This window comes from Salmo salar, chromosome ssa03 (genome assembly GCF_905237065.1).
Source record: "Salmo salar chromosome ssa03, Ssal_v3.1, whole genome shotgun sequence".
In the NCBI taxonomy this organism is placed as follows: domain Eukaryota; kingdom Metazoa; phylum Chordata; class Actinopteri; order Salmoniformes; family Salmonidae; genus Salmo; species Salmo salar.
Window position 1 is genome coordinate 80,762,845 of NC_059444.1, and position 21,132 is coordinate 80,783,976.

Consider the following 21,132-nt stretch of genomic DNA (forward strand, 5'->3'; position numbering starts at 1 on the left):
CCATCATCACCCTGAGTCACATGTCAACGAGGACAAAGTTACCATCATCACCATGAGTCAGATGCCAACGAGACAGTTACCATCATCACCATGAGTCACATGTCAACGAGACAGTTACCATCATCACCATGAGTCACATGTCAACGAGACAGTTACCATCATCACCATGAGTCACATGTCAACGAGACAGTTACCATCATCACCATGAGTCACATGTCAACGAGACAGTTACCATCATCATCATGAGTCACATGTCAATGAGACAGTTACCATCATCACCATGAGTCACATGTCAACAGTTACCATCATCACCATGAGTCACATGTCGACGAGAGTTACCATCATCACCATGAGTCACATGTCAACGAGACAGTTACCATCATCACCATGAGTCACATGTCAACAAGACAGTTACCATCATCACCATGAGTCAGATGCCAACGAGGACAAAGTTACCATCATCACCGTGAGTCACATGTCAACGAGACAGTTACCATCATCACCATGAGTCAGATGCCAACGAGGACAAAGTTACCATCATCACTATGAGTCACATGTCAACAAGACAGTTACCATCATCACCATGAGTCACATGCCAACGAGGACAAAGTTACCATCATCACCGTGAGTCACATGTCAACGAGACAGTTACCATCATCACCATGAGTCACATGTCAATTAGACAGTTACCATCATCACCATGAGTCACATGTCAACGAGACAGTTACCATCATCACCATGAGTCACATGTCAACGAGACAGTTACCATCATCACCATGAGTCACATGTCAACGAGACAGTTACCATCATCACATGAGTCACATGCCAACGAGACAGTTACCATCATGACCGTGAGTCACACAAAAGTTACCATCAGCCATGAGTCACATGTCACGACAGTTACCATCATCACCATGAGTCACATGTCAATGAGACAGTTACCATCATCACCATGAGTCACATGTCAACGAGACAAAGTTACCATCATCACCGTGAGTCACATGTCAACGAGACAGTTACCATCATCACCATGAGTCAGATGCCAACGAGGACAAAGTTACCATCATCACTATGAGTCACATGTCAACAAGACAGTTACCATCATCACCATGAGTCACATGTCAATTAGACAGTTACCATCATCACCATGAGTCACATGTCAACGAGACAGTTACCATCATCACCATGAGTCACATGTCAACGAGACAGTTACCATCATCACCATGAGTCACATGTCAACGAGACAGTTACCATCATCACCATGAGTCACATGTCAATGAGACAGTTACCATCATCACATGAGTCACATGTCAACTAGACAGTTACCATCATCACATGAGTCACATGCCAACGAGACAGTTACCATCATGACCGTGAGTCACACGTCAACAAGACAGTTACCATCATCACCATGAGTCACATGTCAACGAGACAGTTACCATCATCACCATGAGTCACATGTCAATGAGACAGTTACCATCATCACCATGAGTCACATGTCAACGAGACAGTTACCATCATCACCATGAGTCACATGCCAACGAGACAGTTACCATCATCACCATGAGTCACATGTCAACAAGACAGTTACCATCATCACCCTGAGTCACATGTCAACGAGACAGTTACCATCATCACCATGAGTCACATGTCAACGAGACAGTTACCATCATCACCATGAGTCAGATGCCAACGAGGACAAAGTTACCATCATCACTATGAGACACATGTCAACAAGACAGTTACCATCATCCCCATGAGTCACATGTCAATGAGACAGTTACCATCATAACCATGAGTCACATGTCAACAAGACAGTTACCATCATCACCATGAGTCACATGCCAACGAGACAGTTACCATCATGACCGTGAGTCACATGTCAACAAGACAGTTACCATCATCACCATGAGTCTCATGCCAACGAGACAGTTACCATCATCACCATGAGTCACATGTCAACGAGACAGTTACCATCATCACCATGAGTCAGATGCCAACGAGGACAAAGTTACCATCATCACTATGAGTCACATGTCAACAAGACAGTTACCATCATCACCATGAGTCACATGCCAACGAGGACAAAGTTACCATCATCACCATGAGTCACATGTCAACGAGACAGTTACCATCATCCCCATGAGTCACATGTCAACGAGACAGTTACCATCATCACCATGAGTCACATGTCAATGAGACAGTTACCATCATCACCATGAGTCACATGTCAACGAGACAGTTACCATCATCACCATGAGTCACATGTCAATGAGACAGTTACCATCATCACCATGAGTCACATGTCAACGAGACAGTTACCATCATCACCATGAGTCACATGCCAACGAGACAGTTACCATCATGACCGTGAGTCACATGTCAACAAGACAGTTACCATCATCACCATGAGTCTCATGCCAACGAGACAGTTACCATCATCACCATGAGGAACACATGTCAACGAGACAGTTACCATCATCACCATGAGTCACATGCCAACGAGACAGTTACCATCATCACCATGAGTCACATGTCAACAGTTACCATCATCACCATGAGTCACATGTCAACGAGACAGTTACCATCATCACCATGAGTCACATGCCAACGAGACAGTTACCATCATCACCATGAGTCACATGCCAACGAGACAGTTACCATCATCACCATGAGTCACATGTCAACAGTTACCATCATCACCATGAGTCACATGTCAACGAGACAGTTACCATCATCACCATGAGTCACATGTCAACGAGAGAGTTACCATCATCACCATAAGTCACATGTCAACAAGACAGTTACCATCATCAATGAGTCACATGTCAACGAGAGTTACCATCATCACCATGAGTCACATGTCAACGAGACAGTTACCATCATCACCATGAGTCACATGCCAATGAGACAGTTACCATCATCACCGTGAGTCACATGTCAACGAGACAGTTACCATTATCACCATGAGTCACATGCCAACTAGACAGTTACCATCATCACCATGAGTCACATGTCAAAAAGACAGTTACCGTCATCACCATGAGTCACATGTCAACGAGACAGTTACCATCATCACCATGAGTCACATGTCAACGAGACAGTTACCATCATCACCATAAGTCACATGTCAACAAGACAGTTACCATCATCACCATGAGTCACATGTCAACGAGAGTTACCATCATCACCATGAGTCACATGTCAACGAGACATTTACCATCATCACCATGAGTCACATGTCAACGAGACAGTTACCATCATCACCATAAGTCACAGGTCAACAAGACAGTTACCATCATCACCCTGAGTCACATGTCAACGAGACAGTTACCATCATCACCATGAGTCACATGTCAACGAGACAGTTACCATCATCACCATGAGTCACATGCCAACGAGACAGTTACCATCATCACCATGAGTCACATGTCAACAAGACAGTTACCAACATCACCATGAGTCACATGTCAACAAGACAGTTACCATCATCACCATGAGTCAGATGCCAACGAGGACAAAGTTACCATCATCACCGTGAGTCACATGTCAACGAGACAGTTACCATCATCAGCATGAGTCACATGTCAACGAGACAGTTACCATCATCACCATGAGTCACATGTCAACAAGACAGTTACCGTCATCACCATGAGTCACATGTCAACGAGACAGTTACCATCATCACCATGAGTCACATGTCAACAGTTACCAACATCACCATGAGTCACATGTCAACGAGACAGTTACCATCATCACCATGAGTGACATGTCAACAGTTATCATCATCACCATGAGTCACATGTCAACGAGACAGTTACCATCATCATCATGAGTCACATGTCAACGAGACAGTTACCATCATCACCATGAGTCACATGTCAACAGTTACCAACATCACCATGAGTCACATGTCAACAGTTACCATCATCACCATGAGTCACATGTCAATGAGACAGTTACCATCATCACATGAGTCACATGTCAACAAGACAGTTACCATCATCACCATGAGTCACATGCCAACGAGACAGTTACCATCATGACCGTGAGTCACATGTCAACAAGACAGTTACCATCATCACCATGAGTCACATGTCAACGAGACAGTTACCATCATCACCATGAGTCACATGTCAATGAGACAGTTACCATCATCACCATGAGTCACATGTCAACGAGACAGTTACCATCATCACCATGAGTCACATGCCAACGAGACAGTTACCATCATGACCGTGAGTCACATGTCAACAAGACAGTTACCATCATCACCATGAGTCTCATGCCAACGAGACAGTTACCATCATCACCATGAGTCACATGTCAACGAGACAGTTACCATCATCACCATGAGTCAGATGCCAACGAGGACAAAGTTACCATCATCACTATGAGTCACATGTCAACAAGACAGTTACCATCATCACCATGAGTCACATGCCAACGAGGACAAAGGTACCATCATCACCGTGAGTCACATGTCAACGAGAGTTACCATCATCACCATGAGTCACATGTCAACGAGACAGTTACCATCATCACCATGAGTCACATGCCAATGAGACAGTTACCATCATCACCGTGAGTCACATGTCAACGAGACAGTTACCATTATCACCATGAGTCACATGCCAACGAGACAGTTACCATCATCACCATGAGTCACATGTCAACAAGACAGTTACCATCATCACCATGAGTCACATGTTAACGAGACAGTTACCATCATCACCCTGAGTCACATGTCAACGAGACAGTTACCATCATCACCATGAGTCACATGTCAACAAGACAGTTACCGTCATCACCATGAGTCACATGTCAACGAGACAGTTACCATCATCACCATGAGTCACATGTCACACAGTTACCATCATCACCATGAGTCACATGTCAACGAGACAGTTACCATCATCATCATGAGTCACATGTCAACGAGACAGTTACCATCATCACCATGAGTCACATGTCAACGAGACAGTTACCATCATCACATGAGTCACATGTCAACAAGACAGTTACCATCATCACCATGAGTCACATGCCAACGAGACAGTTACCATCATGACTGTGAGTCACATGTCAACAAGACAGTTACCATCATCACCATGAGTCACATGTCAACGAGACAGTTACCATCATCACCATGAGTCACATGTCAACGAGACAGTTACCATCATTACCATGAGTCAGATGTCAACGAAGACAAAGTTACCGTCATCACCATGAGTCACATGTCAACAAGACAGTTACCATCATCACCAGGAGTCAGATGCCAACGAGGACAAAGTTACCATCATCACCGTGAGTCACATGTCAACGAGACAGTTACCATGATCAGCATGAGTCATATGTCAACGAGACAGTTACCATCATGACCGTGAGTCACATGTCAACAAGACAGTTACCGTCATCACCATGAGTCTCATGCCAACGAGACAGTTACCATCATCACCATGAGTCACATGTCAAGACAGTTACCAACATCACCATGAGTCACATGTCAACGAGACAGTTACCATCATCACCATGAGTGACATGTCAACAGTTACCATCATCACCATGAGTCACATGTCAACGAGACAGTTACCATCATCAGCATGAGTCATATGTCAACGAGACAGTTACCATCATCACCATGAGTCACATGTCAACAAGACAGTTACCGTCATCACCATGAGTCACATGTCAACGAGACAGTTACCATCATCACCATGAGTCACATGTCAACAGTTACCAACATCACCATGAGTCACATGTCAACGAGACAGTTACCATCATCACCATGAGTGACATGTCAACAGTTATCATCATCACCATGAGTCACATGTCAACGAGACAGTTACCATCATCATCATGAGTCACATGTCAACGAGACAGTTACCATCATTACCATGAGTCACATGTCAACAGTTACCAACATCACCATGAGTCACATGTCAACGAGACAGTTACCAACATCACCATGAGTCACATGTCAACAGTTACCATCATCACCATGAGTCACATGTCAATGAGACAGTTACCATCATCACATGAGTCACATGTCAACAAGACAGTTACCATCATCACCATGAGTCACATGCCAACGAGACAGTTACCATCATGACTGTGAGTCACATGTCAACAAGACAGTTACCATCATCACCATGAGTCACATGTCAACGAGACAGTTACCATCATCACCATGAGTCACATGTCAACGAGACAGTTACCATCATTACCATGAGTCAGATGCCAACGAGGACAAAGTTACCATCATCACTATGAGTCACATGTCAACAAGACAGTTACCATCATCACCATGAGTCACATGTCAATGAGACAGTTACCATCATCACCATGAGTCACATGTCAACAAGACAGTTACCATCATCACCATGAGTCACATGCCAACGAGACAGTTACCATCATGACCGTGAGTCACATGTCAACAAGACAGTTACCATCATCACCATGAGTCAGATGCCAACGAGGACAAAGTTACCATCATCACTATGAGTCACATGTCAACAAGACAGTTACCATCATCACCATGAGTCACATACCAACGAGGACAAAGTTACCATCATCACCATGAGTCACATGTCAATGAGACAGTTACCATCATCACCATGAGTCACATGTCAACGAGACAGTTACCATCATCACCATGAGTCACATGTCAATGAGACAGTTACCATCATCACCATGAGTCACATGCCAACGAGACAGTTACCATCATGACCGTGAGTCACATGTCAACGAGACAGTTACCATCATCACCATGAGTCACATGTCAACGAGACAGTTACCATCATCACCATGAGTCAGATGCCAACGAGGACAAAGTTACCATCATCACTATGAGTCACATGTCAACAAGACAGTTACCATCATCACCATGAGTCACATGTCAATGAGACAGTTACCATCATCACCATGAGTCACATGTCAACAAGACAGTTACCATCATCACCATGAGTCACATGCCAACGAGACAGTTACCATCATGTCCGTGAGTCACATGTCAACAAGACAGTTACCATCATCACCATGAGTCTCATGCCAACGAGACAGTTACCATCATCACCATGAGTCACATGTCAACGAGACAGTTACCATCATCACCATGAGTCACATGTCAACGAGACAGTTACCATCATCACCATGAGTCACATGTCAACAAGACAGTTACCATCATCACCATGAGTCACATGTCAATGAGACAGTTACCATCATCACCATGAGTCACATGTCAACAAGACAGTTACCATCATCACCATGAGTCACATGCCAACGAGACAGTTACCATCATGACCGTGAGTCACATGTCAACAAGACAGTTACCATCATCACCATGAGTCACATGTCAACAAGACAGTTACCATCATCACCATGAGTCACATGTCAACGAGACAGTTACCATCATCACCATGAGTCAGATGCCAACGAGGACAAAGTTACCATCATCACTATGAGTCACATGTCAACAAGACAGTTACCATCATCACCATGAGTCACATACCAATGAGGACAAAGTTACCATCATCACCATGAGTCACATGTCAATGAGACAGTTACCATCATCACCATGAGTCACATGTCAACGAGACAGTTACCATCATCACCATGAGTCACATGTCAATGAGACAGTTACCATCATCACCATGAGTCACATGTCAACGAGACAGTTACCATCATCACCATGAGTCACATGCCAACGAGACAGTTACCATCATGACCGTGAGTCACATGTCAACGAGACAGTTACCATCATCACCATGAGTCACATGTCAACACTTACCATCATCACCATGAGTCACATGTCAACGAGACAGTTACAATCATCACCATGAGTCACATGTCAATGAGACAGTTACCATCATCACATGAGTCACATGACAACAAGACAGTTACCATCATCACCATGAGTCACATGCCAACGAGACAGTTACCATCATCACCATGAGTCAGATGCCAACGAGGACAAAGTTACCATCATCACTATGAGTCACATGTCAACAAGACAGTTACCATCATCACCATGAGTCACATGCCAACGAGGACAAAGTTACCATCATCACCGTGAGTCACATGTCAACGAGACAGTTACCATTATCACCATGAGTCACATGTCAACGAGACAGTTACCAACATCACCATGAGTCACATGTCAACGAGACAGTTACCATCATCACCATGAGTCACATGTCAACGAGACAGTTACCATCATCACCATGAGTCACATGTCAACGAGACAGTTACCATCATCACCATGAGTCACATGTCAATGAGACAGTTACCATCATCACCATGAGTCACATGTCAACAAGACAGTTACCATCATCACCATGAGTCACATGCCAACGAGACAGTTACCATCATGACCGTGAGTCACATGGCAACAAGACAGTTACCATCATCACAATGAGTCACATGCCAACGAGACAGTTACCATCATCACCATGAGTCACATCTCAACGAGACAGTTACCATCATCACCATGAGTCACATGCCAATGAGACAGTTACCATCATCACCATGAGTCACATGTCAACAGTTACCATCATCACCATGAGTCACATGTCAACGAGACAGTTACCATCATCACCATGAGTCACATATCAACAAGACTTACCATCATCACCATGAGTCACATGTCAACGAGACAGTTACCATCATCACCATGAGTCACATGTCAACGAGACAGTTACCATCATCACAATGAGTCACATGTCAACGAGACAGTTACCATCATCACCATGAGTCACATGTCAACGAGACAGTTACCATCATCACAATGAGTCACATGTCAACGAGACAGTTACCATCATCACCATAAGTCACATGTCAACAAGACAGTTACCATCATCACCATGAGTCACATGCCAATGAGACAGTTACTATCATCACCATGAGTCACATTTCAACAAGACAGTTACCATCATCACCATGAGTCACATGCCAACGAGACAGTTACCATCATCATCATGAGTCACATGTCAACGAGACAGTTACCATCATCACCATGAGTCACATGCCAACGAGACAGTTACCATCATCACCATGAGTCACATGTCAACAAGACAGTTACCATCATTACCATGAGTCACATGTCAACAAGACAGTTACCATCATCACCATGAGTCACATGTCAAGAGTTACCATCATCACCATGAGTCACATGTCAACGAGACAGTTACCATCATCACCATGAGTCACATGTCAACAAGACAGTTACCATCATCATCATGAGTCACATGTCAACAAGACAGTTACCATCATCACCATGAGTCACATGTCAACAGTTACCATCATCACCATGAGTCACATGTCAACGAGACAGTTACCATCATCACCGTGAGTCACATGTCAACGAGACAGTTACCATCATCACCATGAGTCACATGTCAACGAGACAGTTACCATAATCACCATGAGTCACATGTCAACAAGACAGTTACCATCATCACCATGAGTCACATGTCAACGAGACAGTTACCATCATCACCATGAGTCACATGTCAACGAGACAGTTACCATCATCACCATGAGTCACATGTCAACGAGACAGTTACCATCATCACCATGAGTCACATGTCAACGAGACAGTTACCATCATCACCATGAGTCACATGTCAACAAGACAGTTACCGTCATCACCATGAGTCACATGTCAACAAGACAGCTACCATCATCACCATGAGTCAGATGCCAACGAGGACAAAGTTACCATCATCACCGTGAGTCACATGTCAACGAGACAGTTACCATCATCAGCATGAGTCACATGTCAACGAGACAGTTACCATCATCACCATGAGTCACATGTCAACAAGACAGTTACCAACATCACCATGAGTCACATGTCAACGAGACAGTTACCATCATCACCATGAGTGACATGTCAACAGTTATCATCATCACCATGAGTCACATGTCAACGAGACAGTTACCATCATCATCATGAGTCACATGTCAACGAGACAGTTACCATCATCACCATGAGTCACATGTCAACAGTTACCAACATCACCATGAGTCACATGTCAACGAGACAGTTACCAACATCACCATGAGTCACATGTCAACAGTTACCATCATCACCATGAGTCACATGTCAACAGTTACCAACATCACCATGAGTCACATGTCAACAGTTACCAACATCACCATGAGTCACATGCCAACGAGACAGACTGTATTATCTTTAATCCTCCATATTAAAAGAGCTGTATGACACTTAGGATGTGAATCACAGGGAATACACACAGCCAGACACACACATACCCAGACAGACACACATACACATTGCATGCTTACACACACATACATAGGCTTACACAGTGACTGACTGGCTGTACACACACACATAAAGTACATGAACACTGTCATAGCACACCGTGGCACAGTTGTGACAGTTGACAGCGTGCGTTCCAATGAGTAACCATGCTGAGTGAGGGCTCAGAATATAATAACTGACAAATGAATATCAGGCAAAGCTCTACTTAGCTCGCATAATCCAGACCCAGGGTATTTGGAAGAATAATTCCTATTTCTATTTCTGTTAAGCATGTCAAGTCTGGGCCAGTGATACTCCTGAGTACAGGGACAGTGATCCTCTCCTGTAAATCTGAAACACTGACTGTTCTACCATAGAGATAGGACAACTTGTTTATGTTTATGGTTCTAACCTTATAATTAGAATAAGTAGAATGATTTACCAGTCAAATTGCCAGGGTCAGTGCGATTCCAAGCTCGTTCTATTAATTATCTTTCTACGGACCAACCACCCTTTTCACTGCTTGTCAGACTACATCAGATAAATCCAAACAAATGTCCCAAATTCAAAGCTGAATGGAAACCAATTATAGTGCCATAATACATATCAAAGTGGTTATGAATGTGCTCTATATATTGTAGCTATATCAGATGTCCTCAGTCCTAGACCACAGTTCTTGCTGCTCCGCCGATGGGATCATTTGGGTTCTGTCTCTTTTACTTTTGATATTGGCAGTGGGTGAGTCTCAATTATGTCTTTGTTTCCTCGGGTCCCTCTCCTTACCTCCTTTGCAAAACCCATTGGAGGAGAAGACTTAAGGAGAGGAACATAAGATCTTCTGCTTGAATTTTTATGTTTTTCACCTAGTTCTCCAACTATGGGGGAGGGGGGAGGGGAGAGGGGCATAATAATAATAATAAATACAATATACACTACCGTTCAACATTTTTGGGTCACTTAGAAATAGCCTTCATTTCTCAGAACAACAATAGGCTGATGAGTTTCAGAAGAAAGGTCTTTGTTTCTGGCCATTTTGAGCCTGTAATCGAACCCACAAATGCTGATGCTCCAGATACTGAACTAGTCTAAAGAAGGCCAGTTTTATTGCTTCTTTAATCAGAACAACAGTTTTCAGCTGTGCTAACATAATTGAAAAATGGTTTTCTAATGATCAATTAGCCTTTTAAAATTATAAACTTGGATTAGCTAACACAACGTGCCATTGGAACACAGGAGTGATGGTTGCTGATAATGGGTCTCTGTACGCCTATGTAGATATTCCATGAAAAGTCAGCCGTTTCCAGCTACAATAGTCATTTACAACATTAAAAATGTCTACACTCTATTTCTTATCAATTTGATGTTATTTTAATTGACAAAACATGTGCTTTTCTTTCAAAAACAAGAATGTTTCTAAGTGACCCCAAACTTTTGAACGGTAGTGTATATATATATATATATAAAAGGGGATTGGAAATGATTAATGTAATGTTATTTGATAGTCTCCAATTCTATCTGCAAATTTCATAGCTGGTCTATCCCCTTAAAATATATATATATATATTCTGCTCTAATGTGCTTTGAGAAGGAGACTACGACAGAGGACAAGAGGAATCAAGATAGAACCAATTGAGATTGACCCAGTGTTATTACTTACTAGCATATATGGGCTTCCTCTAGCCTACCATACTGAACCACTGTATACAATCAGGCTGATGTGAGAGCCTAGACAAGGGTCTAATCTATAACAGATACCAATGGCATTATCTTAATCAATTTCGACTTCACAGTCAATCTCGATCAATCCACACTGACAGGGAGTGTAAAAACTCTCTTCCTTCAAAATCCTTGAGTCATCAAACGTTTGGCAGCATTTCAGACACACTCCTTGGTGGACAGGTTTAGTAGAAATTGAAACTGCAGCCACAGGCACTGATATGAGTCCATAGTGTTTCACAGGATCAATGAAGCTGACATCTTTTGAAGGTCCTTTTTCCATGGCCCAGTTGAGACAGTTGTTGAATTCTGTGGGTAGTGAGTTAGCCATACTGACTAAAAAGAATGCATGCTTCAATTCTTTATTCATCATTATAAGAAGATACATAATTAATACATTAACGAAAACATGTACTATTTTTAGTGGGTATGAGTAGTATTACATTTGTGTACAGGCTGGATCTATAGGCCTACTGCAACTCTGTCACGGTTATCTGCAATTCTCACCTAATCCTCCCAGTTGGTTAGCCACAGTCAATGTGTAACAGCACTGTTTCTGCAGTATCGTGTGAGGAAATGGTCATATGGATTAGAACGCTACGCATACTGTATCGATGTGGTGTGTTGAACGAAGACAGGAGACCAGGGTGAATAGTTGACTACTGTCCTCTATGGGTGACTGTCCATGGGAAGAGATAGGAGACCAGGGTGAATAGTTGACTACTGTCCTCTATGGGTGACTGTCCATGGGAAGAGATAGGAGACCAGGGTGAATAGTTGACTACTGTCCTCTATGGGGGACTGTCCATGGGAAGAGATAGGAGACCAAGGTGAATAGTTGACTACTGTCCTCTATGGGGGACTGTCCATGGGAAGAGATAGGAGACCAAGGTGAATAGTTGACTACTGTCCTCTATGGGTGACTGTCCATGGGAAGAGATAGGAGACCAAGGTGAATAGTTGACTACTGTCCTCTATGGGTGACTGTCCATGGGAAGAGATAGGAGACCAGGGTGAATAGTTGACTACTGTCCTCTATGGGTGACTGTCCATGGGAAGAGATAGGAGACCAAGGTGAATAGTTGATTTCAGGAGAAGTAATGTAAGAGGACTGACTTCGATGAGTTTACAGAGACCAAAGAAGCTAGGCCACCTCTGGCATACCTACTGGGCAGCTTGCTCCCCTCCTCTCCTCCCCTCAACCCTGTGTCCAGATGTTTCAGATTAAACCTATTCCAAAATCTTACTGAGTTCCACCCCTGCTCCTGTTACAACCGGGCCAAACACATTGCTCATCTCATCTTGGAACATCATTGGCACAGAGATTGATGATGTCATTCTAGGGACACGTTTACTAATCAAATTGTCTGCAGAGGGTATTATGTTGTCATAAAGGGGATGAATGAAAATAGGATGATTTGCTGAAAAGGTCTGCTGGTCATTACGTCTGTTATTATTATGTGTCCAGGGCCCTATCTATTCCTGTTGTTTGCTGGACCTTGTATTTACTTTTCTACAGTAAACACAAATCCATTCCAGCCTACCTTCAGAGAGAATTATAACAAACATATCGGGACTCCATCCTTAACTGCTCTGCTGTGGCTTCCATTGGGAGACTGATATAGTATGTCAGTTGTACAGTATATTATCTCTGAAGTATTATCCTGTCTTCTCACCAACACTCAGAGCCATGTCATCGTGGAATGCTCTGCCACCAGAGATTACTCATCAAAAAGCAAGTTTAGCTTTAAAAAACTGATAAACATATACATATATATTGTATCACAGCTTCCTCTCCTCTTTCTAAAGATCTAATTGAACTGTATATAAGAATATCAGTATGTATTAATAGTGTGTAAATAGTATTTTTGTTGTGTTATTTCATGTCCTTGTCTTTAACTGTTTTGTACTTTGTCATGTACGGTGCCTTCAGAAAGTATTTACACACCTTGACTTTTTCCACATGTTGTTGTGTTACAGCCTGAATTCAAAATGGATTATATTGAGATTCTTTTGTCGCTGGCCTACACACAATACCCCATAATGTCAAAATGGAATTATGTTTTATAAATGTTTACAAATTAATTTAAATGAAAATCTAAAATGTCTTGAGTCAATAAGTATTCAAGCCCTTTGTTATGGTAAACCTAAATAAGTTCAGGAGTAAAAATGTGCTTAACAAGTCACATAATAAGTTGCATGGACTCTGTGTTTGACAATAAGAGTGTTTGACGTGATGTTTTTATGACTATCTCATCTCTGTACCACACACATGAAATTATCTGTAAGGTCCCTCAGTTGAGCACTGAATTTCAAACACATATTCAACCACAAAGACCTGGGTGGTTTTCCAATGCCTAGCAAAGAAGGGCACCTATTGGCAGATGGGAAGAAGAAGAAAAAAGCTGACATTTAATATTTATTTGAGCATGGGGAAGTTATTAATTACACTTAGGATGCTGTACTACTACACCCACTCACTAAAAAGTTACGGCGTCTTTCTGAACTCAGTTGCCGGAGAGGAAGAAAACCGCTCAGGGATTTCACCATGAGGCCAATGGTGACTTTAAAACCGTTACAGAGTTTAATGGCTGTGATAGGAGAAAACTGAGGATGGATCAACAACCTTGTAGTTACTCCACAATACTAACCTAAATGACAGAGTGAAAAGAAAGAAGCCTGTACAGAATAAAAGTACTTCAAAACATGCATTCTGTTTGCAATAAGGCTCCAAAGTAAAACTGCCAAAAAATATGGCAAAGAAATGTACTTTATGTCCTGAATACAAAGCGTTATGTTTGGGGAAAATCCAACACAACACATCACTGCGTACCACTCTTCATATTTTCATGCATGTTGGTGGCTACATCATGTTATGGGAAAACATGTCATTGGCAAGGACTAGGGATTTTTTTAGTATAAAAAAAAAACAGAATAGAGCTAAGCACAGGCAAAATCCTAGAGGAAAACCTGGTTCAGTCTGCTTTCCACCAGACACTGGAAGACAAATTCACCTTTCAGCAGGACAATAACCTAAAACACAAGGCCAAATATACACTGGAGTTTCTTACCAAGACGACATTGAATGTTTCTGAGTGGCCTAGTTACATTTTTGACCTTAAATCGTCTTGAAAATCGATGGCTGTCTAGCAATGATCAACAACCAACTCAACAGAGCTTGAAGAATTTTTTAAAGAATAATGTGCACAAATATTGTACAATCCTGGTGTGCAAAGCTTTAATCGCTGCCAAATGTGATTCTAACATGTACTGACTCAGGGGTGTGAATACTATTTAAATGAGATACAGTATTTCTGTATTTCTTTAAAAAAAAATGTGCCCAAACAAATGTAAAATATGTTTTTACTTTGTAATTATGGTGGAGTGTGTAGATGGGTGAGAGAGAAAAAATGTATTTAATGTCACGGGCATCGTATGGATTGGACCAAAATGCAGCGGGAATGTGTATGCTCATTTTCTCTTTATTAAATAAAATGAACACTGAACAAAAAGAACAACAAAAAACAGTCCTGTCAGGCACACAGCTAAACAAGGAACAACTACCCACAAAATCCCATAGAAAAACACTCCTCTTAAATAGGACCTTCAATTAGAAGCAACTAGGAGCAGCTGCTTCCAATTGAAGGTCAACCCAACAAACACCACATAGAAATAGACATACTAGAACTAACATAGAAATAGACTAACAAGAACATAACCCAACAAACCCCGAAACACTCTAAACAAACACACCCCTGCCACGTCCTGACCAAACTACATTAACAAATAACCCCTTTACTGGTCAGGACGTGACATTTAAATAATTTTGAATTCAGGCTGTAACACAACAAAATAGGTATGAATACTTCCTGAAGGCATTGTATTTGTATGTTTTATGTGGATCCCAGGAAGAGTAGCTGCTGCATGTTTAGTAGCTAATGGGGATCCTAATTTTTAATTTTTTATTTCACCTTTATTTAACCAGGTAGGCTAGTTGAGAACAAGTTCTCATTTGCAACTGCGACCTGGCCAAGATAAAGCATAGCAGTTTGACACATACAACACAGATTTACACATGGAATGAACAAAACATACAGTAGAAAAAAGAAAACAAAAAGTCTATATACAGTGAGTGCAAATTAGGTAAAATAAGGGAATTAAGGCAATAAATAGGCCATGGTGGCGAAGTAATTACAAATGGCAATTAAACACTGGAATGGTAGATGTGCAAAAGATGGATGTGCAAGTAGAGATACTGGGGTGCAAAAGGAGCAAAATAAATAAATAAATAAATACAGTATGGGGATGAGGTAGATGGATGGGCTGTATACAGATGGGCTATGAACAGGTGCAGTGATCTGTGATCTGCTCTGACAGCTGGTGCATAAAGCTAGTGAGGGAGATGGGAATCTCCAGCTTCAGTGATTTTTGCAGTTCGTTCCAGTCTGTGGCAGCAGAGAACTGGAAGGAAAGGCGACCAAAGGGGGAATTGGCTTTGGGGGTGACCAGTGAGATATACCTGCTGGAGCAAGTGTTACGAGTGGGTGCTGCTATAGTGACCCGTGAGCTGAGATAAGGCCTGGCTTTACCTAGCAGAGACTTGTAGATAACCTGTAGCCAGTGGGTTTGGCAATGAGTATGAAGCGAGAGCCAGCCAACGAGAGCGTATAGGTCGCAGTGGTGGGTAGTGTATGGGGCTTTGGTGACAAAACGGATGGCACTGTGATAGACTGCATCCAGTTTGTTGAGTAGAGTGTTGGAGGCTATTTTATAGATGACATCGCCGAAGTCGAGGATCGGTAGGATGGTCAGACAAATAATCTAATGGGATTATCCTGGAGAACAATAAAGCTGTCCTGACATTAGGGCATGAGGCTACACGCACAAGTGGTCGATGAGTGTTTATCCACCGGTTGCATCAGACATACTGTGTTTTTGTTTTGGTTATTATTCCCATGACACCCATAGGTCTAAATGTAATTTCTACTTAGTTTTTGTTATTCAAACGTCTACAGGCCTAAATGGCAAATATAAACATGATCAAACTTCAATATGGGCTAATTCAAGTCCAATTTCAGGACTCAGCCATGTAGGCTAAATAACTGCTAAACACAGGCCTATATTTCAGGGCTTAGCCATGTAGGCTAAATAACTAATAAACATAGGCAAATATTTTGTTGATAAAAAATATATTTATTTCAATATCTTTGGCGATGTCAAAACCTAGCCTACCCACTCGAATTTAGGGCTACTCACCTGAACACCATCAAAACGACAATGAAGGACCCATAATGTAGGCTATAGCCGATACCGTTATCCCCGTTGACAGGTATGGAAAAAGACCCAAGTCACTCTCATTAAATTCAGTCGTCTTTCGATTTCGCTCTCAAAACTCTGTCAAAGCCGCAGTCTGACTGCAGAGCAGAGCGCAGCATTCTATATGTCCGAATACTGCACAGGGATGCACTGCAGTGGACTGACTAGAATAGAAACCCTGTTAAAATAACTTTGCTCACGCTTTGCATAGAGACGCGTTCGACTTGCCTTGCATGGCGTAGAAAAATCTTCCAATAGATTTAATAGCACGGATAGCCTCTCGTAGCCTCACTTCAGAAGTGCAGATCGCCTGAACCAGCATGAACAGTAACAGTATGCGCCGAGACACCGCCATATAACCGAGGAGCCCTTGCTTCGCGTCTCCCTCATCTTCTCCCCCTTGAAGAATCGCCAAGCAAACTCTGAATAATCGGATTATTAGAGTCCTGGCTAGAGAGAGAAACACTAATCCAGATTAAAACAGTCCTACAGCAGCACCTATGTTGTTCTCGGCTCAGTATGAAAACACTGTCACACTTGTCTATAGGATAGGATCTTCACTCACACGTGTTTTGGTCAGCCTCTCAAACCATCACTTCTAAAAACGCATCCAGGTCTTTCTAGCAGTGCAATGAAGTAGAGTTATGTAAATGCATGGATTAAATTGAAGGTAAATCCAATGAAGAAAAATATTTTAACCCCTCTGTGAATACTGTCCACCACATCAAAAGAAATCCAATATCACCATGGGATATTTTCCTTTCAGACTGATACTGGTTAGAAGTGTCCATCAAGGATACTGATTTATCCAACTAAATGACCTACTATGGTTGTTTTCCTTGGACAGGTGAAGTTCAAGGCTAAACCACAACCAATGTATTCTCCATTACAGAAGCAATCTGGAATTGGTACATACATTTATTAACTTTTACATTAATAATATATAGCCATTGTTTCTAGTAAAATATAACTTCACCACTATTTTTCAACAGTCTTGCTGCTGCTTTATTCATCCCTCTGTTTTTATCCATCTACATCCAGTGGGGGTTTTGTTCATCTGCCTCCCCATCCATCATGCCTCGTAGTGTGTGTGTGAGCACAGCTGGGGCCTGGCAGGACGTGTGTATATGTGTTTGGTTGTGCTTGCTTGTGTGTGTGTGTGTGTGTGTGTGTGTGTGTGTGTGTGTGTGTATGTATGTATGTATGTATGTATGTATGTATGCATGTGTGCGTGTTTGCAGCCAGATCGCTCATGATCCACTTTGAAATCCGACATCCGTCCAGGTACCCAAAACTGGCCGTTAAGGGCAACAGTGAGCATTGTGGACATTGTGGACCGGGGTGGCAGATGGGCGTAAATTGCGAACTCCAGCTCTGAAGGTCGTATGCTCAATCCCAGTGATAGACACTTGTTTTAAATGTTTTTGTTTTAACCCTTTCCCAAACCTTAACCATTCAGAATGAAGGCCTAAACTTAACCGTGGAGTTGTTTTTGTTTTAACCCTAAGCCGCGAACTTCGGCTCTGAGGGTCGTGTGTTCAAAGCCAAGTATAGGCACTCCTTTGATTTTGGGGGGGTTTTAACCCTATTCCAAACCTTAACCCTTAACTTAACCATTCAAAATGAATGCCTAAACTTGTGACAGCAGGGGTGCAACCTGTGGTGTCCAAAACACCTCGAAATGTGACGTTTGGAGTAACTTCAAAATGTTTGACGTTTGGAGAAATGTGGACAAATGGCGGAATCGGAAGTCAAATTGGTCAAACTATGAGATCTTGTTCGAGATCTTGTGTGTGTGTGTGTGTGTGTGTGTGTGTGTGTGTGTGTGTGTGTGTGTGTGTGTGTGTGTGTGTGTGTGTGTGTGTGTGTGCGTGTGTGAGTACAGCTGGGGCCAGGCTGGACATGAACTTTGGGACACAATGGATTACACGAGTTCCTGCTTATCTCGTTTGGACACTGCAGGGGGCAAGGAGAACAGACCAAACACCGGCACAGACACAATACACTGACCTTCAGCATTTAACAGGATGATACATTATCATCAACATGGCATTAGGTTCATATAGAGTCTATATGTAGTTATAGACTATGGTTCTCTTGCCAAGAGGTGTTTTCATGTCTATATGGTCCTGGACTTGTACATATGTGTGAGCGACCAGGTATTCAACCAGGTTCATCTGCATGGCTCAATACCACCTTAGCCCACTGGTCTAAAGGCACGCTGGGAAATAACGTAAGTCTTCAGGTCTCAACCACCTCCTTCCACACGATATTGAAACAGAGCCAACAAAGTAGACTAATTGTTCTTTCTCACCAGCGTTGACTCTGTAATGATTATAATAAACGTCACATCATCTATATGACCTTGGGATTCAAACAGACTTTCAGCTCAGATTTTATTGACCTGCTGTACTTAACATAAATGTGATTGCTACAATATAATGAGTCTTGGTCACAGACAGTTTTTTTTTTTTTTTTACAGTCAAGAAAACGTAAAATTGTGCAGTAAATCAATGTTATTGGACCTTTAACAATATTTTTGTAGAGCATCAACCTTGGTGCTGTCTTGTTTTTATTTATTTGATGACTTTTGTACAATATGCTTTACCTGAAACTATGCAGACATTGTGATACTTTTGTTCCACCTACCACACATGCAGTGACCTCACCTGGTTTAAATGGTGTCTCTAGAGACAATACCTCTCTCATCGTCACTCAATGCCTAAGTTTACCTCCACTGTATTCACATCCTACCATACCTTTGTCTGTACATTATGCCTTGAATCTATTCTTCCGTGCCCAGAAACCTGCTCCTTTTACTCTCTGTTCTGAACGCACTAGACGACCAGTTCTTATAGCCTTTAGCCGTACCCTTATCCTACTACTCCTCTGTTCCGCTGGTGATGTAGAGGTTAATCCAGGCCCTGCAGTGCCTAGCTCCACTCCCATTCCCCAGGCGTTCTCATTTGTTGACTTCTGTAACCGTAAAAGCCTTGGTTTCATGCATGTTAACATTAGATGCCTCCTCCCTAAGTTTGTTTTATTCACTGCTTTAGCACACTCTGCCAACCCGGATGTCCTAGCCGTGTCTGAATCCTGGCTTAGGAAGGCCACCAAAAACCCTGAAATTTCCATCCCTAACTATAACATTTTCCGACAAGATAAAACTGCCAAAGGGGGCGGAGTTGCAATCTACTGCAGAGATAGCCTGCAGAGTTCTGTCATACTATCCAGGTCTGTGCCCAAACAATTTGAGATTCTACTTTTAAAAATCCACCTTTCCAGAAACAAGTCTCTCACAGTTGCCGCTTGCTATAGACCACCTTCTGCCCCCAGCTGTGCCCTGGACACCATATGTGAATTGATTGCCCCCCATCTATCTTCAGAGCTCGTGCTGCTAGGTGACCTAAACTGTGACACGCTTAACACCCCGGCCGTCCTACAATCTAAGCTAGATGCCCTCAATCTCACATAAACTATCAATGAACCTACAAAGTACAACCCCAAATCCGTAAAGACGGGCACCCTCATAGATATCATCCTAACCAACCTGCCCTCCAAATACACCTCTGCTGTCTTCAACCAGGATCTCAGCGATTGCCTGCGTCCGTAATGGGTCTGCGGTCAAACAGCCACCCTCATCACTGTCAAACGCTCCCGAAAACACTTCAGCGAGCAGGCCTTTCTAATCAACCTGGCCCGGGTATCCTGGAAGGATATTGACCTCATTCCGTCAGTAGAGGTTGCCTGGTTATGCTTTAAAAGTGCGTTCCTCACCATCTTAAATAAGCATGTCCCATTCAAAAATTTAGAACCAGGAACAGATATAGCCC

General features: G+C 42.5%; 1 protein-coding gene across 1 annotated transcript in view; it reads right to left on the reverse strand.

Moving 5' to 3' along the window:
- LOC106606612 (testis-expressed protein 2) overlaps positions 1–17,903 on the reverse strand; it is a 35,864-nt gene extending 17,961 nt beyond the window's left edge. Inside the window, exon 1 of the mRNA XM_045716072.1 lies at positions 17,240–17,903. The gene's annotated coding sequence lies outside the window, so the exon portion shown is untranslated. The remainder of the gene's footprint in view (positions 1–17,239) is intronic.
- Positions 17,904–21,132: the final 3,229 nt, after the last annotated feature.